At 40.3% G+C, this 27,050-nt stretch overlaps 1 long non-coding RNA gene across 1 annotated transcript in view; it reads right to left on the bottom strand.

Moving 5' to 3' along the window:
- The window catches only part of LOC126637079 (uncharacterized), a 136,058-nt gene that overhangs the window by 26,118 nt on the left and 82,890 nt on the right, over positions 1-27,050 (bottom strand). The window contains exon 2 of the long non-coding RNA XR_007628190.1: positions 21,044-21,127. This is a non-coding gene — a long non-coding RNA (uncharacterized LOC126637079). The remainder of the gene's footprint in view (positions 1-21,043; positions 21,128-27,050) is intronic.

The raw sequence follows: 27,050 nt of genomic DNA, 5'->3' as shown, positions 1-27,050 counted from the left end.
ACCCATTTTTGTGGCTTCTGCTCTATGTGGGATGAGAGCATTGGATCTGAGACACCTTAGGATGCAGTAAAATATTGTGAAATAAATCAGCCAGCATTTGAAATCCGAAAGAAGTTTTGCTTTATACACAGGGACACAAAGGCTGATACAGCACTACTGTTTTCTGAAAGGAGAACACAGTGATCAAAACTGGTAATAATTCTTCCATTAAGTGACAGATAAAACTTTAATTAAGACAGCCTTCTCGAGGCTCAGGATGCTTCATGTGTGACTAATTCTGACTGGCAAAAATATTAATTTTAACAAACATTAATTAGCAAGTTTTTGTCTGTGGCTGAGAAGGCAGTTGTTGCATGCAAGTGTACGGCCATGGGTATGTACAGAAGAGCACGTTGGAGTGTGGGACACGTAGTGAAAAAGAGTGAGGGTTCTCACATGTCCCCCAGTATTTAATCCAATGCTGTTTGGTGTCTAAGCAATTTGTCTAAAGACCTGCACACGTGAATTTATCTGTTCAATAAGGGTACATTTAGCATAGGTAAACACCAATAAGCCAGCGGCCAACACTGGCTGTTTGCACGTGGGGCTGCAGCAGCACTCTCCTGTGGTTCATCAGGTGGGCACTGATTGGGGATTTCTTTATTTTCATGTGTCTAAGCTGAGATAAACTGGATGAACTCTCGTGAGACCTCACCAGGAGTACTGCATCCAGCTCTGGGACACCCAGAATATGACGGATGTGGACCTTTTGGAGCGAGTGCAGAGAAGTCATGAAGATGATCCAAGGTTTGGAACACCTCTACTATGGAGACAGGCTGAGAGAGTTAGGGTTGTTCAGGCCTGGAGAAGAGAAGGCTCTGGGAAGGCCTTACAGCGTCTTCCAGTGCCTAAAGGGGCTCCAAGAGAGCTGAGAGGGACTTTTGACAATGACATGCAGTGATAGGACAAGGACAATGGCTTTAAAATGAAAGAGGGCAGGTTTAATTTATACATATGGAAAAAATTCTTTACTGTCAGGGTGGAACAGGTCCCTGGAAGTGTTCAAGACTAGGCTGGATGGGGCTTGAAGCATCCAGGTCTAGTGGAAGATGTCCTTGCCCATGGCAGGGAATGGAATGAGGTGATCTTTAAGGTCCCTTTCAACCCAAACCAGTCTATGAACCCATGAAACCTGACCCCACTGGTTCAGGCTCCTGGCAGCCATAGGGAGAGATTACAGCTCTGACTTTCTCCTTCAGCTGAGGCCTCTGGGTCTGTTTTCATCTTCCAGAGCCCTAGAGTTTCCCCATGGCTTGTGGCCTCAAGGGACTGCACAGCTGCTTGTCCTCGAGCCTGATCAGACTGAGGTCAGTGGCAGAACTCGCCCTCCAGTTTCTGGGGACTAAGGTTACACCACTGATGTTACAGGAGAAGTGCTAAATGGCAGAATCAGCTGGATGGAGTGGCTACTTTAGAGTAGTTTAGCCTTGTGGCTTGAGCATTTGGGTTATATTTTAGCAAGTGAGATGACCATTCTTTACAGATATTAAGAATGCAGAGCCTTGTGAATAGCGGAAAATCTAACATTTCATGGATATCACAACTCACGCTCTTTTTTCCGTAATACTAGTGTGTTGTAATTCTTTTTTGCCCTCTATTATCCTTTCTACACTGCCACAGAACGTAGTTTCATCTTTTGGAAATGACCCTTTAATGCAGTGGCTAAAATTTAATTTAGGATGTTTTGTTTTAAAAACTGTGCACTTTGTTGCACAGGGATAACAATGGAGCTTCCATGGTTTTTATTGTGACTGTTAGAGAAAATATGCATTTTTAAAATAAATTTAGGGGATGTTTCTCCTGACTGCTCAATCTGCAGACTGCTCAGCCTTTCAGACCAGTCTGTGTTCCTCCTGAGATGTGAGCTCTTGCTACCAGTGTGAATTCTGATATCACATCCTTCCATTGATGGCTTTTTTGCCTCCTTCATGCTAAAAGAAGCATAAAATAATTAAAACTTATTTTTATTTATAAGATATGGAAAGAAACATGATTTTAAAGCACCTTGGAAATTTTTTTTTGAGAACCAAACATCTTTTTTGAATAGAATTGTTTCATTTTCCCCAGTGTAAAGCAGAACTTTGAATTTTGAATGAAGTTCACCATCCTGTGTGGGCCTTAATATGAAAGTTGTTACCCACTCTCAATTGGAAGCTTTCAAACCGTGTTTAACTGGAACATCAGAGACAGTCCCCTTCAGCTGGCCAGAATAATTTCAGTTCCAAACATCTTTATAAAGAAATGAAAGAGTAGATGTTTGTATCTTTTTATTGTCCTAGTGCCTAATTTATTCAACTGCAGCAGCTACAGAGGGCCTTTGCCAGTATTACTGTAACTTTTAAAAATTTTTCTATGTGGTTATCAAAGTTTTCTTCCATTCCAGCTACTGATTTTATTGCCTAATGCTGGCAATACTCCGTTATCTTTATCTCATCTTGATCTACACTTTTTATTTGAGTTGCAAAAGACCACAGCCACAATTCATCCTAAGAAGATAAACTAAAGTAATTCAAACCCAGTGAATGGTCTTATTCTCTTGTGTTCGTACTTTCATAACTTACTACTTGTCTGATCCATTTTCAGCTGTAATGTACATATAATCAACCTTTTCAGACTCCTCACAAGAAAAGCTTTTGTTCACTGGGCAGTAATCAGTATTAAAGGCCTTTAAAATGGGGAAAGTCAATGACACTGGCTCATTGTCCAGATACATTGTTGTTGATGAAGAGAACTGATATTACTGTGAAAGACCAATTTCATCTCAAAGTTTCTTCATCTGCCCTGATCACAACATTTTTCACATATTGTTCTTCACAATCATCTAAGTTGGTGTCCACCTCTGATATTTCATTCTAGCTCGGGTAATTTTTTCCCCAGAATAACTACAGAATGATTTGATGGCTTGGAATAAAGCATGGAATGGTCTCAGTCCATTAATGGAGCCTCTACAGACACCATTATATATGAGCTATATATATATTACAGCATTTGAATCAGTGAAGAAAAAAATCTTACAGCAAGAAGACACTTGGTCACAAATATAGTTGTGTCACCAGTAGATTTTAAACGTAAAAGAACATCTCTTAAAAAAAAGAATAAGGGGACTGAAACCATATCTTTTTTTTTTTTCCCTAAGGTGGAACACTGTACTATAGGCCTAATTATAAACTTAAGACTGGTACCAGAGATTTCAAATCCTTTAACATCAAGCTTGTGATTAGATGCATCGATGTTTGGAATTGCTGGGGAGACAATCACTTATTCTTCTCCCAATTTTTAAATGTTTATTTTTGACCCATTACAATCCAGATTTCTGTGGTGTCAGGGAGAAACATGGTCCTTTGAATTTTACAGTCAGCAGTTAAATGTGCAGTTTGTGATGGTCTCCACTGCTTTACATCCCATTGACTCCAATTACAGTCAACAGTTGGATCTAACACAAAGGTGGGGAACTCCCTCGTGTCACCCAGACCTGTCCCATGGAGGAAGAAAACACTCAGTGGAGTTTCTGGCCCCAGTTGCTTTCTGTTTGCCTCGGGGTGTCCAGCTGCTGAAGTACAAGCTCTTATTAGTTTCACAACTCTGTGAAGCAGCTTTAAAGGCAGTTGATTTTGGGACACCTTTTTGACTGGAAATCCTTCCAGGAGCTGAGCTTCAAAATTAATTGTATCAGACACATATTTATACCTTGATGCTGCCCTAAATCACATTTAGATGCAAACATTACTATTTTTTAAACTAAGTCAAAGGCTGTTAGGTGCAATGGCTTTTGTTAGATTCCATAGTAAAGCTGGAAAAACTGCTGGGCATTAGAAACCTTCATTACATCTGAAACACAGCAGCAGACTTGGCTAAATACAGTTGAAAATAGTTGCCACATGTTCACTGTATGAATCAATTAGACAGTTGCTGACAGGGGAATGGTTGGCATCCACAAGAAAAGAATAAAACAAAAGGTCCTTTTCAGATTTTCCTATTTCTGTCTTTTATTTGAAACAAATATTAAACACCTATTTCCCCATTTGTCCTTTTTTTTTTTTTCCCATCTAAGAGGATAAGTAGTAGTTTGGATTTTCCCCTTTATTTTTCTTTTCCCTCCTTTTGCACTCCTCATCCTTCTTCTCCCTGTTTTTCTTATTTTCAAACTAACTCTTTCAGATCTTGAATTCTGGAGAAGTTACAGAAGAGAACAAAGGAAAATTGAAACTCTCTAAAGTGGTTAAACTAGTTTCATTTTTCTTTCTGCTGTTATAACTTTTCCAAACCAAACTGAAATTTTGGATATCGTTCACTTATTCAACTAAAGTAACAAATAGGAAAAATGAAAGGAAATGGACAGGGAACAAAAATAATCCCAATGCTTACAAAAATATCATGTAAACAGTAGAAAAAAAAATTATTACATTTCATACCTTGTCAAGGGGAAAACAATGGAGTTTTGAATTTTTTAATGGAAAAGTTCTTCCATTTTTCAGTTGTTCTGAGAAATCCAAAGACCTCAGCTGATTTCATCACTAGTGTTACTGCATTTCTACTTGTCTTGGATCTTGCTTTTACAAGATGCTATCACAGCTATGCTGTGTCTCTTCTGAATTAACTGAGCTTTTCAGCTGCATATTTTAAGTCTACATGAGTCAAATGTTCATTGGAATCATCAGTCATCAGCTCCATATATCACTAATGCCAACTTTGATACTAAGATGACTCATGTCCTAATTATTTTGAATAACAAGTGTGCTCTTGTGGTAGGACAATATGATTTTGCTTGCTACAAAATGGATCAGCAGAAAGTGCCCACATAATGCAGGCTTACAAAAGGATCATGAAATTACAGGTTGGTACAAAATTGTTCACTCTTCTTTATTTTCACAAGGATGATTTTTACCCCCCAATGGGTCTGTTAAGCAATTCCTGGCTCTGTAGACAACAGGTTGTTGAAAGTTTAAACCTGACAATAAAGTGCATTATTTTGAGTTACTTTTGTGCTGTAAAATTATTTCACCTATAAAGTACCATGGAAAATATCTAGGCAAATGATCCACCAAGGAGGCTGTTGCTATGTTATGTTTTGGTGATTATGATTTCCTTTTAGAATGTTCACCATCTGTAATTCAATAGAACACTGACAGTACCACTTTATGCCCATTGCACCTTCTATACCAGTTAACAGAAATGAGGAAATCTCAGACAATCCTGGTAAGATGGAGAATATTAAGCCATTAACACTTATCATGCAGGAGAAATATGGAGCCTGGGGGCACTGCTGAACTATGCTGGGCTGTAGATCACGGTGACCTCAGTGGTGGCATAACCTGTTCAGAGCATGGCACAGGATGATGAGTGGAATGAAATGCTTTGGACTATAATTGCCTTCCCTGTCCTGGTTTAATGTAACACCTCAATGATTCAACACCCCAAGAATTTTCCAAGACATAGGTGGTGCTGATCTTTGGTCTCTTTCAGTCTCATACCAATACCTGAGCAAGCTGCTTTAGAGTCTCTCTGCTGTTCTTTGGTTCACTGAAGACCTTATCTGTACTTACAACATCAAACACAGCAAGCCATCTCTTATTTGCAATCTTTAGATATTATCAAAGTGGTTGTTATGTTACAACAACGTCTTTCGCATTCATGTGACCAGGAAGGCCGTTTTGCAGTTGTCACCCCCACCTCTGTATCCTGTAGCTACATGTTAATAGGTGGAATTGTTCAGCAGTTTTACAACTGTTTTTACCATCAACTACTTCAGTGAGCAAAGTTTTACTTCTGAGTTAGTCTCTTTGGAAGTTTTTCTTTTGTTCTTTGGGATGTGAAGTTGTTCAGACTGTCCATGTTGTAGGTGGGAAACAATAAGAGGCTTGGTAAAGTTATGCCCCAAATCCCCATCAGCTGAAAAAAAATTGTTTCTAAGATGAAGTTGCCTATTTCAGCTCAGATGGAAAACTGGAGAAGGTAAAACATAGAGGACCATGTGGACCACACAAAATGTAAACAGCCAGCTGATCTTTGGCCTGATCCAAACAAATGCTGTTGAAATAATTGAAAATATGCCAGTTGACTTCTGTGGGATTTGCAGCAGGTTCTAAGCTGGCAACTACCCTTTCTAGCAAACAAATCTTGTCTACTTTTACATTTCAGGCTTATAGTTAATCAACTTACTGAGACAGAAATGTCTTTGGCACGAACATGTTTCTCTGTTTCTTTTCCCTGCAACTAATAATGTTTCCCCAGGAATTGCTTCCAAAAAACTCAAAGGCCAGTATTTAGATAAGCAATATCAAAATGCTTCAGCATTAAGCTGCGGTAAGTATTTCCTCCTGTTTGTTGTAATAAAGAGGGTTTTACACAAGCCATGTAGTCTTAACTTTCACCAAGTTAAATAAAGGTTTAGTAAAAGGATTTTGTGCCCTTTTAACCCCCAATAACCAGAGTGCATCCTGTGTGACCATTCATTACATATGAAATGGCTGTAATTTATACCAAATGGTGTAGGTGAATTCAAACAGAAAGATACCATCGATGATAAAAAGATAACACTTCTCTGTAACAGATGCTTCATTTTATGATGGAAATGGGGAAGCTGAATGCTGCAGGTGCCTGGCTGACACTAGGCCTGTGGAGAATCATTAGAGCCTCCTCAGAGATCTAGGTTTACTCTGTGTTTAATCAGCCACAGTCAGAAGAAATGGCTTCATTTCAGCTTGATGAGAGCCAGATTACAAAAGGAAGATAGATGGCCAATAAGGTTCATCACTATAAGCATATTGTCTTAATTTGAAGAAACAAGCTGGCATTCTGTGCTGAGGAAAAGTGAAGTGCAATATGGCTAGTATCAAACCCTAGTTATTTCAAGTCTCTATGCTCCCCACAATGGAAATATTCTGGCTGCTCTTCCTTTGACTAAAATATTTTAAAAAAATATTGCAAACACTGCAAATGACCACATTTACTCATGAGATAACACTGCTTTGGGTTCCAAGGCACTGAAACCTCTTGAAGTAGTTCTGCTCGCCTTAACAATTCTCCAGCCACTTATTTATACATACATATGTTATAATCATAAATATATTTGAGTGTATCCATGAGTGAAAAGGGTTGAATTGACTATTGATCAAAAAAGGTCTCTGAGCATAATATGAACACACAACTCCTAAAAGGGTCGTGGTGTAGCCATCTATCATGACTTCCCACAACAGCCATGGGGACAATGAGACTGTCAGCTGGGGCGTGAGGGGGGATGGGACTGTCAAAAAAGAGGATAGAAACCCAGACCAGGGAACTTGTCCACACAAAAGATAAACAAAACTGGAGCTCTCTGCTTTCTGAATGAAATGCATGATTCATTGCTATTGCTTACCTTATCCTTAGTGCTGGTTTTTTCCCCTTGTGCACAGACAGACTTTTTGTATAAGCTATTTCTTCAGGGCTCTCCAGAAGAAAGAGTGCTCCTTCAAGCCAGGGAGCTCTCAGGGTAAGACTATGGGAGCCTAACATTAGGATGGGAACAGAATCCAGATGGGTTTATTAAAGTCAGAACCATTTGGTATCAGGAAATCTTCAATATCCAAATTTTGATTTTTCAACTCATTTTGAATTGTGAATCCATAGGATTTTTGCTTTCTATGGCAGGTTTAAGCACTCTAACAACCAGGTTTACGTATCTAAATTGCCTCCCACTGATCTCTTAAAGGATGTTCTGTGCCACAAGACTAAACAGATCATTTATGCAGAACTTGCGATGCAAAACTGCTCAGTATTATAACTAAGGTAAATTTGGAATGGTTGTAAATGGATCCTGCCACAAAAGAAATTGTTACATTGTGGAGTTTGAGAAGTTTTGAGACTGTGACTGCTTGAGGGAGATGTGTAGAGTCAGGTTTGATTGATTTGGGACAAAAACAGCTGAAAAGAGGGATATGGGAGATCTAACTTGTAAATATCTTGGATTAAAACAAGAATCTTGTGCCTTAATGCATGGATGAAGAGGAAGCACTGATGGAAAACATGAAGCAAAGGCATGATAAAGTCAGAAGAATTGGGCCAGAAGTTGTTCTTAAATAGTATTTTAGCAAAGTCCCAGAAGATATGCTTTGTGTGAGGCATGCACAGCCCAGAAGAGTCACCACGGCAGAGGAAATGGAAAAAAGATGAGCAGAGGATTTCTCAGCAGCCAGGACCTGAATAAATATTTTGAGATAGTATGCTATGCAGAATAGTAGTTTTCTTTTGCTTTTGTCCTTACACCAAGAACACTGTTGTTTCTTTTGGTCTTCCTTAAACTCACTTTATAAAAGAAGCTTATTTATTTTTTCCACCTTCCTTTGTTCTAACTTCACCCATCTTTGCCATGTTAAGATGAAAGCAAAGCAACTCCCACTGACTTTACAGGTCTGAAGGGAATCAAGAATTTGACTCATCAAAATTATCTCTCTCCTCCCACGCTTTTTTCCCCCTGAAACACTGAAGGAACATGCTCCTTTGTCCCTCACACATTTTCCTAATGTCTATTTGGACTCAAAGCAGAGAGCTCACAAGGAGGCAGCCACTTTTAAAGCTCAGACCCGGCACATCTGTGTTTCTGCAGGACCTGCTACGCTGCCAGCCCGAGACAGCTTGAACGGCCGCCTTATTTTATGGCTGCACTGACACAATCCTGCAGTGAACCATGTGACCCCTGAAGTGTTTAGAAAGGTGCATGTGTGTAAGGGAGACTTTTTTCTCTAGAGTAAATCAGAGTCTCCAAGATAATCTGCACAAACATGTTATTGACTCGTCCCTTTTCCCCAAGCAAGGAAAGCCGCGTTTTTCAGAAAGCGATCCGCTGAAGCCTTTGCAAAGTGGAGACTTAGGAAGCTTAACAATTGGTAGAAATATTATCATCAGCTATCAGGGTAACATTATCCAGCCATTCCCACCCACAGATACACACACAGGCTGGATTTCGGCTTAGAAAGCCCTGCAAGTAATGCACTGTAGGTGTGTGGTCCTCAAAGTGTTTAAATGTTTGAAGATGAAGTGAGCAGGAACATCTTGCGTGCACCAGCTGAAAGAGGGTTGGGAGGAGTGGGGGGGTGGATTTCCCTGGACAGATGATAATTCTCCATCCTTCTATGTGCTGCCAAACTACCTCAACTGGTGGGGGTTTATAAACTTTTTTTTAGTCTCTGAAGAGCAGCTCTTCTAGTGTTTTTTGGAACACATCAAATGCAGTACAATTAAACAGGAGAAAAAAAATATTCCCAGGGCCCTTCATTCCCTTCCTTTCCCCTGTCAAGATATTACTTAATTTAAATGCTGCCAAAGTTAATAATGAAAGATGACATCCTCCAGTGTGTCAGAGCTCAGTGCCCAAACAGAAAAGCAAGAGTGCCTTTCTGCACTCCTGTCTTTGCTAAATTCAACCTGGAAAAAAACTAGAGCAAACTCAGGGGTACTGTAATTAGCAGGATTTAAAATGGTCTCTGCAGGTCACTTTTCTTGGCCCAGAATTGCCCGAGAACTCGACACCCGAAGCAAATATCTGATGTGCCTGTGCCATCCCATGGTGCCTGCAGTGTCAGGCTGGAGGTGCCACCAGGTGTATTCCACCCACAGGAATTCCATAAAAACAAACTGCCTTAGAATAACAGCTATCCCTCACAAAAATGATGGAAAGTGAGTAGAGCCACAGGTCAGAGACATATCAGGATTTAGTGAACAAAACCACAGGGCTTTTTGAGGGGGAGGAAGGAAGGGAGCTGGCTCTTGCTTAGGACCTGGGAGGCTTTGGGGTAAGGGAGGTGACAGGAGTGAAGGTACCCTCCATATTCTCTCCCTTCTCCACCGTCTCACAATCCTAATACACTGCTGAGGTGATGAACAGAGCAGATGAGGAGTCCCAGACCTCACCTCACTGCTTTTTTTTTTTTCTTTTTCAAGAGGAAACTTTTTCCCTTTTCTAAAAATAATTTGTATGTGAATCAAAGGGGGAAAAGAAAGGTAATGCACAAAGATACAGAGCAGCTTGTTAATTAGTGTGAGGTGCTCTCAGTGCTCCTGTATATATGGAAGAGCTAAAAACGTAAAATACTGAGGTGACATTTTTGCTGCTGCTGGGCCTGTGGAGCATTACTGTGACGTGCAGAGCTCCTTTACCCGGGTAACTCCCTCCCATGTCATCCCAGCTGGGGTCTTAAAAGTTCCACAGTAAGACTTGAGGGTTTGGCACCGAGGCTGGGGATTGGGATTTGTGCTGGAATGGTGCAAGAAGGAATATTCTCCCACAGCATATCCACTCTGTGCAGGTGATATTCAGTGGGTCTGCACTCTCCTCTCCATGTCCTTGGCAAAATCCTATCCCTGTATCATACAACTTTCGGAGGTTTGTTGGTACAAAATGAAGGACCTCCCCAAGGTGGTCCCTTCTCTCTGGTCTTTAACAAGGCAATCACAGTCCCTACTCTGGAGAGCAAAGGAGGAGTGTTTCAAACCATGGTATTCACCTGTTAAAGGTCAAGGTCAGAGCCTACCTGGCTGTAGACCAGCATACCTTAATCACAGCAGCTTAATGGCCTTGTTCTGCAGCCGATGGAGCAGAACATCATGTGATGTCTATCACTGACTTCCCAGCTACCACCTACAGCTCAGTCACGGCTTTAAAGCAAAGCTTACACTCCTCTCCCTGGGCCTGCAAGAAGATGCTGTAACCACCTAGACCTTCTGTCTCTGGTACCAAAAAGTGGAGCAAGGAGTCCCTGTGATACCTTAAGCTGAAAGGAGGTGGGAATTCACTTTAGCAACACCATAAGGGAACTGCAACAGTGTTTAAACCCTGCTGTGAACAGTGATTGTTCTCCAGGAGATGCTGCTTGTGGGAATGGATATTCCTCTCCTACAGCTCTGGCTGAAATTTCTGTTCTTTCACCTTTATCTATAGAAGCTTACACTTTAAAAGACAAAAAGCACAATAATAACCTAAGTTGTTAATCAAATTAACTGGGGAGCACTGCATATGTAGGATGAAACAGAAAAGTTGCCTTTGTCCTGCACAACAAGTACCAAGTTAAACTTCTCCCTTCAGTGAAGTCAATGACATTATACTTAGGATAGCACAACTTCTATTTCCAACCTTTCTTCCCTAAATAGAGACTGTTTGCCAGCTACAGGTTTTGGGGAGTTAGCTGGTTGATTCCGTGAGAGATCATGACCTGTATGGTACCAAAAGGGACCAAAAAAAAGGGGAAATTATTACTAGTTTTGAATGATTTGAGAAACTAGTTACTCCCTTAATACACTTAAATTGTGCAAAGCTTCTAGAAAGCAGTGAATGGCCATGGCTGGATCCATCACCCAGATGCCATGTACCTGCTTTCCTGCTGTATGTCCCTCATTTCCTTGCTAGGTAAAGGGGAAGAAAAAAGACTGGTAATTTATGACTCCTGTTAATACCGTAGGCTGGATGTGTTGACAATATATCAATAATTATTTCTGGCAAGACCTGAACAGCACAGTATAGGTCTCTGTAGGATGACTCATTTTTACCAGAAGACAGATATGTGTGACCTGAGTTTTATGACAGATGTCAAATATATCGAAATGTGGTGTGAGGAAGATCATCTTATTGGCAAAGTAATGAGAAGCCAGTGGGAAGATTAATGTTAAAACTGAATTGTGTAGTGCCTCCCTCACTCTGTGATTTTGATAAGTGATGCTGGGGCAGAAGGGAAAGGGTTATCCTCAGCCCTGTGTGGGCCAAAAGTGGGAGAAGTTTGGAGGAACAATAATGTTAACTAACCAATGTGATACCTTAACTTTCATGGGGAGATCAAAACAAAACCGACTTTTGAAGGGGAGGAAATTGTTGGGAGGGTTGATAAATGTGGCAGTGAGGGGTGAACGACCAGCTAACCAGACAGCATGGCCTAAATCTTTCAAGGTGACTGCTGTCGTGACAACTTAAATGGGTCTTATTTTCAGCAAGTGTTAAGCCTCCCACCTTCTGAAAATCAAGCCCTCGTGTTTCACGCTGGCTGCCACCAAGCGGAGATCAGCTGCCACCTTGGGAAGTGTAGGCTCAGGAGCCTCTCCTCCAGCAAAGCCAGCACAGTGAGGATTCCTTTGTAGAACTGGGGTCTTTGCTGCTGGACGAGAGTTCCCTGTCTCAGGCTACCCCATAGGTGAATGTCTGTGATGCCTTTGGAGCCCTGGTGTGGGTTCATTCCAACCTCCCTGCCATGGGCAGAGATGCCACCCGTTAGTCCAGGTTGCTCAAAGCTCCATCCAACCTGCCCTTCAACACTTCCAGGGATGGGGCTTCTGGGCAACCCAGCTTCTCTGGGCAACCTATGCCAGGGCCTCACCACCCTCGCAGTAAGGAATTTTTTTCCTAATATCTAGCCTAAATCTACCCTCCTACAGCTTAAACCCATTACCCCTTGTCCTATCAAATTATAATCCCTCCATCCTTGCTCCTGATGGAAAGACAGTGGGGTGCTGGCTCCTCTGGCAGTGAGGAAGAAAGTTACATTCATAGTGGAGGCAGGAAAAGAGACCCACTCTGTGGTTTGATCATATCTGGTCATGCAGAACCATTCTAACACTCCGTGGGGAGGGAGTATTCTGTTTACCAAAACCGCAACATCGTCCAGGGAACAAGGTTTTGGGGACAGCTTGTATTGTGATGCACAGATATTTTTTCCTTGTTTGTGCAAGAAGGCCCCTTTCAAGTGACACAGGTGCTTCAATGTAATAACAAGGTCAAGCTTGAAAAAAATATATACTTTGAATAATTGAGCTGTATTTTTAGCCCTCATTTTGTGATCTGTGTCACATATATATATATGTGTGTGTGTGTGTGTGTGTCTCATTTCCCTGTTCACCAGAGACACTTTTGCCATATTCAGGTTTACTACCTAGAGAAGAGGCACATGGGCACTTGGTGAGCTAAAGGCACCTCTTGACTTCTTTAAACACTAAAAAAGTGTTGCAGGATTTTTCTAGATTTTCTTTTTCTTGGAAAGGTCATGATTATAATTTCAACACAAATAGGACAATTTTCTTTCATTCAACTCTAATAGTGGCACAAATTTAACTATATTGTGCTAGCAGGCACTGATATATTAATTAAAATATAGACTAATTATTTACCCTAGTTAGTTCATACAAATCTCAGTAGTGTAATCAGTGGACTCCCTTAAGGATTTTTGTCATATTCAGCAACAGAAATGGTTTCTCTTTTTTACTCTACTCAGGAACAGTTAGTTTGGGGTTTTTACTTTCAGGTCGTTCAGTGGTTCAGTGGCTGCCACAGACCTGGTCCCTGCAGAGGGATTGTGCAGCCACAGCCAGACTGATTGGTGCTAATAGGTGAATAAAACCTATCAAAAAGTTACTGTAGGAACTGTGGCACTGAGGTGAAATGGCTCTTCCCAGCCCAAACTTTGAGGAAATGCCTGACCTCGTACTGGTTCCTCTGCAGTGCATATGGTCACACACAGCCAGAATGGTTTCTGGGAAATGGTGGTCTGATGTTCTTCAGCGTGAACAGATGTGGAACAATGTTTAGACAGGGAAAATGTTCAGCCTGTTTCGTAAGGAAGAGAAAGGAATGCCTCCTGGCAAAACAGAGGCAGAGCTCAAAGATGATAGGGATCTGAGCATTTGTTAAAAGGACAAGAGACGCTGACGTCTGGAGCTGCAACACAACTTGGGACGCCCAACTTGTGTATACTCAGGGCTTATTTGCTGTCAGGTGTTTATTTTAAACACAGGTGGTATGAAAGTTGCAGATGGCCTTGTTGAAAGGGAAGAAAAAAAACGGTTCAAAGCAAAGAGGTGCGAGAGAGGAAGGATGAGGTGAGGCTGAGGGGGACTGAAACCGACCCAACCTGCAACTTGCAACCCTGACAGTCTCAATAAATGCCTTTTGTTCCTCCAGCATATAGCCATCATCTTCAAACCCTGTCTCCAGAACATGGAAAACTGAAAGGAGTGGATGAAGATTTCCTAATGATTTTTCCTCTTTGTACTTTTCTTTCAGTGCCAATCCCTACTGCCTCATTTTCCCTTCACTTCTCTCTTTTCCTCAACAGGAAGACCAGCACTGAAGAGAAGAAAACGCATCACCTAAGCTGCTGGAAGAGACAGTGATGAAGGTCTGTACAGCCCTTCATGCATGCACTGTAATTAAAGTGTGTCCCTCCCCCTGCTGAAGAGAGGGCCTTGACAGATACAATTTGGGGTATCCAATACCAAACCCAAGCTGATTGTTTTTGGTATCAGTAGTGTGTGTAGCACCTGTGAACCAAGTTCTCTGCAACAATGGGAGTTATAGCCTTCTTTAAACATATATTTCCTGCAAACATTCACTAAAAAGATCAATCAGAAATTAACACATAGGCTGAGAATGAGACTTTCCCAGTGAGACAGCACAAGACTATATAAAACAGCAGAGTCATCAGCATTCCTGGTAGTGCAGCCTGAACATCTCTGAAAAGCAGGTGTCCTTTAAGCACATTTTCATCACAATATAACCAATATACATATTATTACATTTCCTTTCCCTGTTCTACTTCTGGTTTAACCATGTGTGAACCAAGCTAACATGATTAGACACCTTGTTTTTCACCACTCATTTCTGTTTGCAGTCTTCCATAAAATGCTTCAAGTGAATTTTAATATGTTGATGGTACTTACTGGAGAGATTAATATTCATAATAAATACCCCTTAGAAATAATCTTCAGCAAATCCTTTTGACAGAGGAGTCAGGGCTGCTAATGACAATAACTACTACAAAATGCAATTTGGTCAATTACTTTAATTAAATTTCACTCTGTAATGTCTTCTCATTTATATAGTAAACTAATAGGGGAAAAGTACATCATCCTTATTTGCCTCCACTTAAATGCCCAAAACTGTTTCCTTATGTTTTGTTTTACCATTTGCAGCTCTCTCAGCTTCTCGGAACATTTGAGATAATTATGGGTTTTACAAATAAAGCTTATTCTTCACCGAGAAAAGTTGAGACTTTCTTTTGAGTATGCTTTCCTAGAATAAAAACCTTGGCTACACAGATCCTAATCTGGTATTTACAGACTGGCTGATTTTGGATGGTGCCAGCATTCCAGTGTAAATGGTAAAAGTGTCTACATTTCATCAAATGCTTTTTTAATTATATTGTTTGAAACGGGAGTAAAAAGGAACACAGCTGTCTAGAGATTTTGGTAGCATACAGGTTATAATGAACTCATGAGAAATAACATAGCAGTCTTTCTAATGCACTTTACTGCACTGAACAAGGAATTTTACACTGTGGGCAACATTCTCAGCTGGAGTAAATTGCCATATCTCTGATTTCCTCACTGTACAACTGCCTGGTTCTGAGCCCCTTCCTTAAAAAATGTAACTCTTATTTTCAACAGTTCATATAACAGGAGAGGATTTGGCTTGGGTTTATTATGGTGCAATTGTGTGTAAATATTAAGGTCATCTGTTATCTGGAAAAATGCATGAATTAAGTTAAAATCAGTAACTCTGAGCTCACACTGTATCAGTAAAATCAATAAAGCGGTTTCTGTGAGCGCTGTGAATATTCATGTCAACAATCATAATAAGGCTTACGGGAACGTAAAGCATGCACGTATGACAATTTAGTGATAATTTTAGGGCCAGCATTGTTTTGGGGAGGTGGTGCTGCAATTCCTCTGCTACAGCATTAGCAGCAAGTAAAGCTTCAGGAGGGAGAAACAACTCATTTTTATTACAGGGTGAACTAGGGAGGGGCAGCAGAGGGAACCCCCATTAGACGCTGAATAGAAAATCAGAGTTTTTTCCCCTGTGGCTTCACAGAACTCCTGTAAACTGCAGCAGTTCCTTCAGTGGGCTTCCAATTTCTCTGCCCATGCTATAAATTTTGTTGGGAAGATGAAGTCCTACAGCGCAATTAACTCCAAAAGTGGTACAAAGCAACGGCACTCAGATACCGGGCTGCAGTACTTAGCACTTAACTCTGAAATTCTGATAAGCCCTATCAACTCAGGGTTGTGTTTAATGTTCACTCCTGCTTATATACTGAAGATACAACCTAGCGGTCACAGTGTTAACACTCCCCAATATCTATTACAATTAGTTTTTGATTAAGAAGCCTAGCATGGCTTTTGAAGCCTTTTATGTTGTGTCAAATGGCTAGTGATGGAGTGAGATGCACAGACACCTCCCAGTAACAAAGCATCTTGTAAAAGGTTTCAAGTGAACTATTTTATCATCCTAATGGAAACCAGATGACTCTAACTCCCCCTTTAATTTCAACTATTTACTGAAGAGTCCTTGTTTTGAATTACTTAAAGATTTATTCCAAACCACTATCTCATGCATTAAGAATCACTAATAACAAAGCCATTCTGAGCGGAGCAAAGCTTTTAAAGAATGTGACTATGCCATTGCATTTATTCTTAAGTTTAAACCGTGTTTTTTAATGGCTTTCACATTTTTATATCTCAGTATTTTTTTTTCATTTTATTTATTTATTTTTTTTTCCTTGAAATCCCAAACACATTTTTCTCCATTCATTTCTAGCCTGTGCTGCAGTTTCCTGCCCTGCTGACAGGGACTGAAGGCTGGAGCTTGGATGGTGGAACTGAACCTATGCATGTGTTCCTTCCTCCCATCCTCTGGAGAGCGTCTATTTTGAATCTCCTGGGTGGGTTTAGCACAAGAAGGAGTGCCAAATTAAGGCCTTTGGGACAAATTGTGTCCACCATGCACAGCTTCATTATTTCTGCTGAGCAGTAAAATTTTCAGGGGACAAAAGTGTCGCTTCACATTAACTGTTGTGGCCTGATGGCTGGATACGCCCCAGCTCGGCCACTCTCCCTTGGAAAAACAGGAGGACCAGGGGGAAATCTGCTGCTTTGCCCTTGCCCACTATCTTTGTCAGGCTCATCCCTTCCTCCCAGCCACATCTCTCCCTGCATTGCTGTAGAAGGAGCCCTGAAATCACCGGGATTAACTGGATTAGCGGTGCAAAGCAAGTCTCCTTTCTCTGCTGCTGCAGTATCTGCTGCCTGGGGTACAGACCTCCCCATTTCCGTGGAGCCTTGCAGAGACACAGAAATTGCTCTTAATGAGCACAGCCATGAGCTGGTTTTCATCCCAAAATGTGACACTGTTATTTACATCTGTCAGTATTTTACAGAGCTCTCCTGCTCCCTGTGGACACTGTCTTCTAAGATGTTTCAGGCAACGCAGCTGCAACGTTCTTTTGCCAAAATGCCCTTTTGACTCAGAGTGTAAAGTTCTTCAGTATATATTTTAGTGGCATTAAAAGGATTAAAGAATGGCATAGTTAATTAAAGATAGATTTTTATTTTTCCCCTAGTAAATTTATGAGAAAAATGTTAAGGAAGAGCAAGGTGGAGAAATACAGCTGTCCAGGAATAAGAATAGGCTGTATAATAAATTGTAGCTGTTAGGTGTCTTCAGAAACTTAGCTGTATTGAATAAGGAATTTGGACAAATAGAAGATTGACCTATTTTAAAAACATTAAACAGACTTTTGTTGCAATGAACGTCAATAACTATTGACCTTTTGTGATCATGAGTCTTCTGAGGCACAAAAACAGTTAACAAATCAGACACCCACTCCAAATGGAGAGCTTTTCATCCTTCACAGAGATTTCTACTGTGTGATCATGCATTTTCAAATCTAGATCAAATCTAGAGGCCCTCAGTACTGGCTTTGCATGTGCTGGTCTTTGGACAGAACTAGAGTTCATGGCATGAGCAAAGGGAGGGAGTGAAGTGCTTTAGGTGGGGTTGAACCTCAGGTCACACAAGGGCATGCAGTGATAGGACGAAGGGGAATGGCTTTAAACTCAAACAGGACAGGTTTAGATTAGATATTAGGAAGAAATTCTTCACTATGAGAGTGGTGAGGCCCTGGCACAGATTGCCCAGAGAGGCTGTAAACAACCCATCCCTGGAAATGTTCAAGGCCAGGTTGGATGGGGCTTGGAGCAACTTGGTCTAGTGGAAGGTGTCCCTGTCCATGGCAGGGAGTTGGAACCAGATAATCTTTAAGATCCCTTCTAACCCAAACCAATCTATGATTCTATGTTATCAAACAGGATACCATATAGTTGTCTGAATCCTAAAAACATCAAGGAAAAGGATGTATCTACAGCTCGTCTCCTGTTATTCTACCATAACAAGAAATGTTTTTACAGTAGTAGATAAAACAGGTATTAGTTAATAACTCACTATCATTAACTAGATTTCAGAATAATGAAGTATATTTCATTTGAGGAACAGGGAACAGGAACCACAAAATAAAATGGTCATATGTTGATGAGATGATAGAAAAGTTGTTAATTCTCAGTTCTTCAGCCAAGTTATTAGTCTGAGTTGCATTTTAAAACTGAGACTGCCTGTAAACTGTATGAACACATAAATACTTTTGCATTTGTAAAATATGTATGCTGGCACACAGAGATGGTAACTTCTGCATATCATTAATAAAACTTTAATAAATTACATTTTGGTAAAAGTCAAGGAGAAAGTCTCTTCCCCTGCCAGCATAGCATGAATTTTGTGTTATGTCTGCAGGCCCACAGTGGACTCTTGGCTCTCCAAGTCCATCATCAGAAACCCTTTCCATTAAGTATTCCATCTACTTTTCTTTGACAGGCCTGAAATGTCCTCTGCTTTCTGACTGTACCTTTTAGAGACTTCTGCAGTTTTACTCAATGTTCAGATAACACTGTTTTACTTAATATTCAAAAGGAGTATTGTTTTTAAATACTAGAGAAGTGTAATATTTATCCATAGAAATACTTTTCTACAGTTCCTCATAGTGTGAGTACCATGATGATTATTGTTGAAGAACTGGAAATTCCACTACTTTCTACCATACAGCTCTATATGCTTTGAATAACTTTTAGTTAAAATAATAATTAAAAGAAAGAAGCAAATTGATTTGTGTCCACTGAAGTGTGCATGATGAAAACATGACAGGAGAGATGCAATTAGTCTTAGATCTGGCTGCCTTTATTTCCCAACCTGAACAACCAGGGACCTGTTTACAGCGAAGTTAACTAAGACTAATTGTGGACCTAAAAGCCAGACCTGGCTTCATGGTAATTTTGGTATTGGTCTGGGATAAACAGAGAGGGCTGCACAGGGAAGCTGCTGTTGAGCTGACAAACCAAAAGGAACTGAGAAAAAAAAAAATCTCAATTTTTAGGATGTAGGAGAGAAATGCTGAGGATTTTTACTTTAGGGAAAAAATCTTGGCAAAACTTTTACCTTTGGCAATTTAAAGTATATTTTGCTCAGAATCAACAAGCAGCTCTACTGATTGGTGATGGAATATTAAAGCCAAATATTCATGTATTTTAATGTCTTTTGATAATGAACAAAGGAACCAGCAATGTATTTGAGGATGAAACCAATTCTTTAAATATTTCATATTCTACAGGGTTGTCAACAGGACAGCATCAGTCTGAGAATCAATTGCAGAATGAACAGATGTGCAATACCTTTTCCAGTGATTCAAATAAATTTGCTCTCCATGAGTTAAAAAATAGTTTGTTCATAAGTTGAGAGAGAGAAGAAAAAATGAGAAATGAATGCCTCAAAATTCAAGCTCCTCTAGCTTTAACTTTTAGATGCTTTTAAAATATTGGTCCTTGCCCTTTCCAAAGTTATTTCTATTAGCTATTTTCCTAAGTTTGCTATAAACTGCCAGTTTCCCTCTCTGTTAATTATTAATATGACCTGTTTATGTACCAGTTATCCAGCTAACCATTAATGTCTGTTTACTCATTGATGACCTTTGCAACTACATGCCAGGCACTTGGCCAGTAAATGTCAACATTTTTTAATAACCTAAAAAATACTCTTCATACCTTATCTACCTAAAATTTTTTTGAAGTGAAAAACAAAAGTTAAACACCACTTACAATTCACAGACATTTGTATAAGGTGGTTTCAATCAAATGGCACAGTGAAAGTAAAAGAAAAAAGAAATTACTGATATTCTCTGCTTGTGGTTTTGTTTTAAAATACATAACAACAGGAAAAAGTACAGGTACAGCATGCAAGCATAATAAAATGCTTTTCAAAAATAATTACAGTAAGTTAATCTTCATTGTTTTTTTCCTCAGGATTTCAGTATTGACATGAACACAAGTAAAATATTTCTTCCATGTGTTCTGCCAAGAGCTGAAGGCCACAGTGGGGACACAATTGCATTAAACCTGAAAGTGGTGACACTAATTTTTACCCATGATAACAAACTCTATGTATACTTTTGCTCACTAAATGCACCTAATTTAAAAAGACAAGCAGTAGCCCAGGATGACAAAGAATATGAGGGCACTTCCCTCCCAAACTGGTGCGTAGGATGGCCTCATACAATCTGCCATGGAGATAAGTGGAACAGGCATGTTTCTTTTTCCTTGGTCCACTAACACCCTTTTCTCACAAAAGCCTTGAAATATTGTCTCTGTGATTACAATTTGCAGGTTAAAAATTGGCTTCCTATTGAAATATTTTCAAATATTAGCATCATCCCAACCATAAGTAATGGTGATGGCATTTACAGAGATTGCAGCTTTTATATATACATAGGTATATGTTCACATTTTCTCATTCATTGGAGTTCTAACTTCAGTAAAAATTAGGTTTCTTTCTTTTTTTTTAGTTACAGCCTTGAACACTTGCTGTGACTGTCACTTTATGGTGAATTTATCGTGCAGCACGTAAGTTGTGAGGCTGAGGAGCAATCTGTCATAAGCCATTGTATCAATAATCTCTGAAGGGGTTTGTTTCGGTCCTGGGTGGGAGGTAAGCTTTCTAGATTTGTACCCTCAGTTACAGAGACAATTTGGGCTCAATAGGATTGTTTCAAAGGGATTTGTCTAGGCTGTAACACATTTACTTAAGCACTGTGCTTTTGTACAGGATGGTTATACAGTACTTCAAGCATATAAATGCCTTTCAGGTTTTCTGTACTGAATGATAACTCACCTTGTCTTTCTCGGTGAGGTAGGCAATAAATAGAAATCTGGACTATAACTGAGACATTCTGACTTAGTTAGATCTTCTGGTGTCCTGAAAAAGACAAGTAGACTCAATTACCATGCCAGAAACTACATAAAGATTGTCAAATTAAATCCAAAAACCTATGTTTAAATAACGGTATGACAAAACCTGAAGAAAGGCAAGAATATCAAGCTCTTCTGACATTTTGACCTGAAGTTACAGCACTGTGGAAACAAAGAAAAATATTCTTTAAAACGTGCATTATTAGCTTGAAAGACTGAGGGGCAGGACTTGGTCAAATCCATCTTAAGCCTAGAGATATGGACAAGTGGAGCTGCAGCCATTAATCCACACTGTGTTACTGCTTTTTGTTGTGATAATCCCATGGTTTATTTGTTAAGCATGTAAATACAATGCTAAAAGGGAAAAATAATACTATGCTACACTTTCTCCAGAGTGTTTTCCACCAGCACCTTAATTAAGTCACTGAGAGCCTTGTGAGTTGGATAAGTGTTATACTGAATTAGCGTCACCCACGGCTGGTGGGGAGTTATCCCAAGGTTCAGGCACAACAGCTGTCTAATGGTGTACAGTGACACCACACACCAGGGTAGAAGCCGAGGAAGCAATCCACATCCGATTGGAACTGCGGGGAGACCTGGGAGAGAATTTAATTATTTCTGTTGGAACTTCTTCAGAACGTTGGCTCGGCACCCCAGCCTCGCAGAGCGCGGCGCGGGGACTTTAATGAGCTGCAGTTGTGGAGGGGAGGCTTTCTTTGAGATACCACTGAAAGACAACAACTCAGCACACCTCAGCACCAAGCTGGAAAATGAATCCAGTGCCGACTCAAGAGGACAGCGCACAAACCAGGATCGTCAGCACCGTTCCTTGCGGTAACTAGGGCTTCCTTGGAGGTGTCTCAGCCAAGACTAACCTAACTCGACACATTTTAGCTTGTGAGGCAAGGGACAAGGCTCACATGTAATGCTCCTGTGGGAAGTGGTGTTCTCTGTTCATCTGCTTTTATGTGCAATACAACATGGTTAATCAGGGCTTTCCCTCCTCCTCCCCCACCAAGATGTTTATTATTTATAGGGAGCTGTTTAAATTTTCCAGATAAATACGTATTCAGAGTCTTTCCAAACTATGTAATGTGCTCTATAGATCAGAGCAACTCCATTTAAAATTGTTTTTTAAAAACACGGGTTATAATTTGATAGACTGGAACAGCTCTATTGGTTTCATAGATAGCTGGGCATTTATTTTCCACTATAAAGATCATAATATTTACCCAATGGACCAGAACAGCTCCTTCTTAGCCTTTACTCCCTCTATTATGCCACAATTATTTAAATACGGATTCTGCTTGCATTAGTTATTTCGTACCCAAGTGGATGGGGATCACCTGGGTGAGTGAGTAAAGGAGGCAGGGGTTGTCTCATACAACCCATCATCTTCTGAAACACTGGCTGCAGATCTAGAGATAATAGGAAGAGATTAAGAACCGATTGCTATTTTTATTTATAATGCATCGCTCGGTTCTCCATCCAGTTCAGTGTGAGAGCAGGTTATTCAGCCATGAGTTCTGTGCATTGCAGGTGGGAGATATTTTAAATGCCTACATGCTGACAAGGTGAGTGGTTAGGGCATGATTTTGTTATATACATATAAGCGTGTGTATATATGAAAGCACAAGAATAATTTCTTATTATTATTACTTTCCTGCTTTATTTTTGTGTGACCTCAGAAGGCAGGAGCATAAATCCATACTGCAGCACTATTTTGTTATTTATTTTTGTAGAGCCAGCAGAGTGCTTGATACCATAAGGACTTCAGCAGAGGAGATACATGTTCAGAAGCACTTCCCGATGGTATAAAGTAGATGTTACTGCTGCAGTGATTTCCTCATGTGTGGGCAGTGCTACCTCAGACTTTCAAAAACCTGGGGATTGGTTTACCCACCAAGGAAAATTAGCAGCTGTCAGTGTCATCTGTGAACATTGGCTTAGGGTTTCCTAATGTTAAATGATGGTCATTTACAGACATTTTACATGTCCTTTTATAACACTTAATTCCCATATTAAAAGTAACATTTTATCTGCATCATATTCCCTTATTTTTCATCAGGCCTTATTCTTCTTTTCATTCCTCTTCATATTTTTGTTTCACAATGAATTACTACAGAGAGTCAAATGTGGTTATTATGGAACTAAGAACAATACATATCCAAGCCATTTTAACTTGTGCTGAAAGATATGATCCATCAGGGAACACCCTTCTCTAATTTATTTTTCCAGACTTTGTGTCTCCCTATGCCAGTACGTCCTCACAGCTCTCAATATGTAGCCACAGAAGCAGAGGTAGGCACCATATTTGGTGTGTATGATTTTCTTTATTTAAGAGGTTCACCAAAGATGGTGCATGGTATGATTGTATTTTCACCTACACATGATGATGGCTGAATTGCAGGATGACTAAACTTTTTTTCCCCACACATTATATGTTCCATCCATCTCTGTGGTTCCTTTCTCTCACAGCCCCTTTCTTCAAAGAAAATGCCCTGTCAGCAAGTTCTCAGTCCTCTGTCATGTTCTGCTCGTGCCTCCCCATGGTCAGCTGGTTCAGTTCCAGCTCCACTACAGGCCTCCAAAAACACAAAATATTTTCTTTCTCCCAGAAAGCTAATTCTGATTTATGACCCAGATGAGCAATTCAAAATGCATATGAACAGTGAAACATAGTTTGGGTTTTGAAGCTACGCTGAGTTACAAGAACTGAAATCTCCTGAAGTTCTGCAACTGTCTAGTGTGGGGTTTGAGCCAAAGGTATTCTCTGAACTAAACTACTTAAACAAAAATTTTTTCTGATCGAAAAAGGCATGGATGAATGTCAAATATTTGAGCTGCAGAGGTGTGCAGATAATTACAGGGGTGGTTACATGGTCAGTTTGGTCATAGGCTGCTGATAAAAGGCAGTTCTGGCCTTAGTTACATACTCTTGCAATTTAATTCATATTTACACCCAGTATCTGGCCAGGTTGACCTGACTGAGAGCTCCTGTCTTTTCTACACTCAGTAAGGCTGGCTTGCAGATTGTCCAGTGACCTGACCCTGCTGGGTGTGCATTCACACAATTGCCAGCAGCATTACAATGGGAATTTCAGGGACATGCAACCCACAGTGAAGATGAAGATGAGACTGGCAGCAACTTGAGCACCAGCAAAAAGCCTCTATCTGGGCTGTTTTGACCAGGACAGCACTAGAGTCATGGAAGTTGGGCCCATCCATTAATGTCTGTCTAAACAGGGTCATTGCAGGGTCTGTTGGAGGGATCTAATTAGAGGTCTGTTTTTTCTTTAAAAGTCCTTGCCTAGTATTTCCCTTACTTTTCCAAACACCCTGAAGTAGACAATACATCACAATGAGGTCAAAGCAGAGGAAAGGGGAAAAAATGATTCCCAGCAGCCTCAAAACAATGACAGTTTTCATTTATTATCTAGAAGTCATGTGAGTTTTAAAGTCACCAATCATCATCAAGAGAAGAATGGAGCTAGATGCTTGACAAGGAAGATGCTGTCTGCAGCAGCATAATATTCAATTTACTGCCAAGGCTACTGTCTTCTGAAGCAATAGGAGGATAAGTGAAATAATTGATTTCTTACCTCAGAGGTAACATGGCATAGAATTACTCTAGCTATGTTCATTCTCTTTTTTTAAAGCAACTTTCTGGATTGTATTTTAGTCCTTGAAAAAGTAGAAGTTCTTAAGGCTGTCTTGGAGCCCTTCTGTGAAAAAAAATCTTTCTTACTATGTCAAGGGTGCAAAGAAAAACCTGAAATACATGCCTACCAAAACCCAGGTTATGTTGTCTGCCTCATAGAGCAAACATCCTGCAACAAAATCTAGACTGCCCCTTTGCCATTAGTCGTATCCTGCCCTGAGAGCAGCATGTTCTTGTTGAAGCTTTGGGTGGAGGTTCTTGCAGAATGAGCTGAGGGCATCGGATTTCCTTAACATGACCCTGCCCCATTCCTGTGCCTATATATTGTCTATTTAGGGAAACATTCCACTGTCCTTGCTCACGCTGAGCAGCTCTGTAGATATAAATCATCCTGCTGTGGAAACAGGCACAATTCAGTGTGACTAACGGAGCCTTCTGTGCTGATGAACATTAATGGATGTGGCATCATACATCCTTGTAGAGCTGAAATCAGTGGGACTGCTCATGGAGTAAAGTGCTACTCACCGTGAGTAAATGCAGCAACGTGTCACCTATGGATAAGTAAACCTATTTGGGATAGGAATCTGCCAAATGACAGAAAAGCACTTTACAGGGCTTAATGAAGTCTTAACTTATATGTTTATGTCCATAATCACACTTCACTGTTGGAAAGAGCTGTAAGAATGGTAAGCCAACAAAATACATAGGTACAATAGTATTATCTTACAGTGTGGGACTGTGTCTCTTGAAGTAATTCTCAAACATGTTCAATAAGGGGTAGTTTTTAATGCTCAGCAAGTGGTTAAATTTGACAAACTTAAATATTTTCCAAAACAATTTGTATTTATTAATGGCTACTGCAAAATCCATTTACCCATAATCAAGTGAAACTTGAAGGTGCTGCCTTTCTTAAGTGCCGACAGTCAACAATATGAAAGTAAATAGTGGAGGACATTCCAAGATAGTATTAACACAATTGATTTATTGATGATTGCACAATGGGAGGTTATCTTTTGTTAATTGACTCTGTAAATAAGCTCATGGGCGTCTCAAGCGGAGAAAAAAAAATCTATTGCTACCAGAAAGTCAACAAGGTGAGTTGGCTGTGCCACTCCATAAAGTGTCTGCTCTACTGTGAAACTGGGTAGTGGCTGAGAGGCATTTCTGGCAACAAAACCCAGCAGGTGCTCATGCATACATGTTAAGGGACACTCAGAATGTTGTCAGCTTGGACTATCCTGGATGTGAAGAAGAAGACAAAAATGGAAAAAGGAGGAACTATCCTGGAGCTCACAGATATATTTACAATTAGATGTCCAGATCTGATCTTATTCGTATTATTTGATTTTTCCAGGTGGTATATGGTAAGTCTGTTTCTTCACTATGATCCATCTCTACCCCCTCAGACCTAAGGCCAAATCACTGCTGGTTCACCCAAGCTTTGCTGTTGGATACCTCTCCATGAAATGCTTTACAGATGCTTAAGTCCTATTATTACTTCCCTTTATAGTTCCTTATCTCCACCACGTTCTCTCCTGGTTTGAGCACGGCATTGCCCAGGTTGTGCAACACATTTGCCCTGTCCTTTTTGCCATTTCTTGCTTCTGTGCATTTATGGTGAATAGTAGGGACACTGCTTCCCCAGTGGCTATGGACTATCCTGTTCAATAATGTCTAGTCTTGCCTCAGCAGCAAATTGGAGACTTTTGGTAGAGACTTAGTAGCCTGATTTTTCCCACTTCTGTTTCCATTTTCCTCCCAACAATATTTCTTTCTCTCTTTTTGATCCCTCTCTGTTCTTGTTCCCTCTAGTAATCTCATTCTCATCCCACTCTGACCCCGTCTTGATATTGGGAAAGAGCCACCATCAGTCTGAATCTCCTACTTCACTTGGCATAAAATCCAAGAGGAAAAGCCCTTTGCTCCTGATTTAACAGCCCTGAAATGTGAGCAAACATAATTTGTACTTTTGGCAGACAACAGCAGTACATGGGTGGAACAGGAGCTCTGTGGCCACAGAGCTACTGTGCAGGGACAACCCAGTAGAACACTTTTATTCCTGATTTGTGAAATGTCATGAGATTCCAAAGAAACTGGCTTGTAGTCAGTGACCCTTATGAATCACCTGCACTGAGTCATGTTCCTTTCCCTGTCCTATCAACAACCTCAATATACAAAAACCAAACAACCTCCTCCACTTCTCCAGGAGAGCACCCAGGCTGCAGGAACAAAGGCCCTGCTGTTTCCTAATCTCAAAAACAATTAAGAC

Source organism: Myiozetetes cayanensis, unplaced genomic scaffold (genome assembly GCF_022539395.1).
Source record: "Myiozetetes cayanensis isolate MyiCay16 unplaced genomic scaffold, myiCay2020 scf14, whole genome shotgun sequence".
NCBI classification, from domain to species: domain Eukaryota; kingdom Metazoa; phylum Chordata; class Aves; order Passeriformes; family Tyrannidae; genus Myiozetetes; species Myiozetetes cayanensis.
This window is presented reverse-complemented; position numbering and strand designations above follow the sequence as displayed.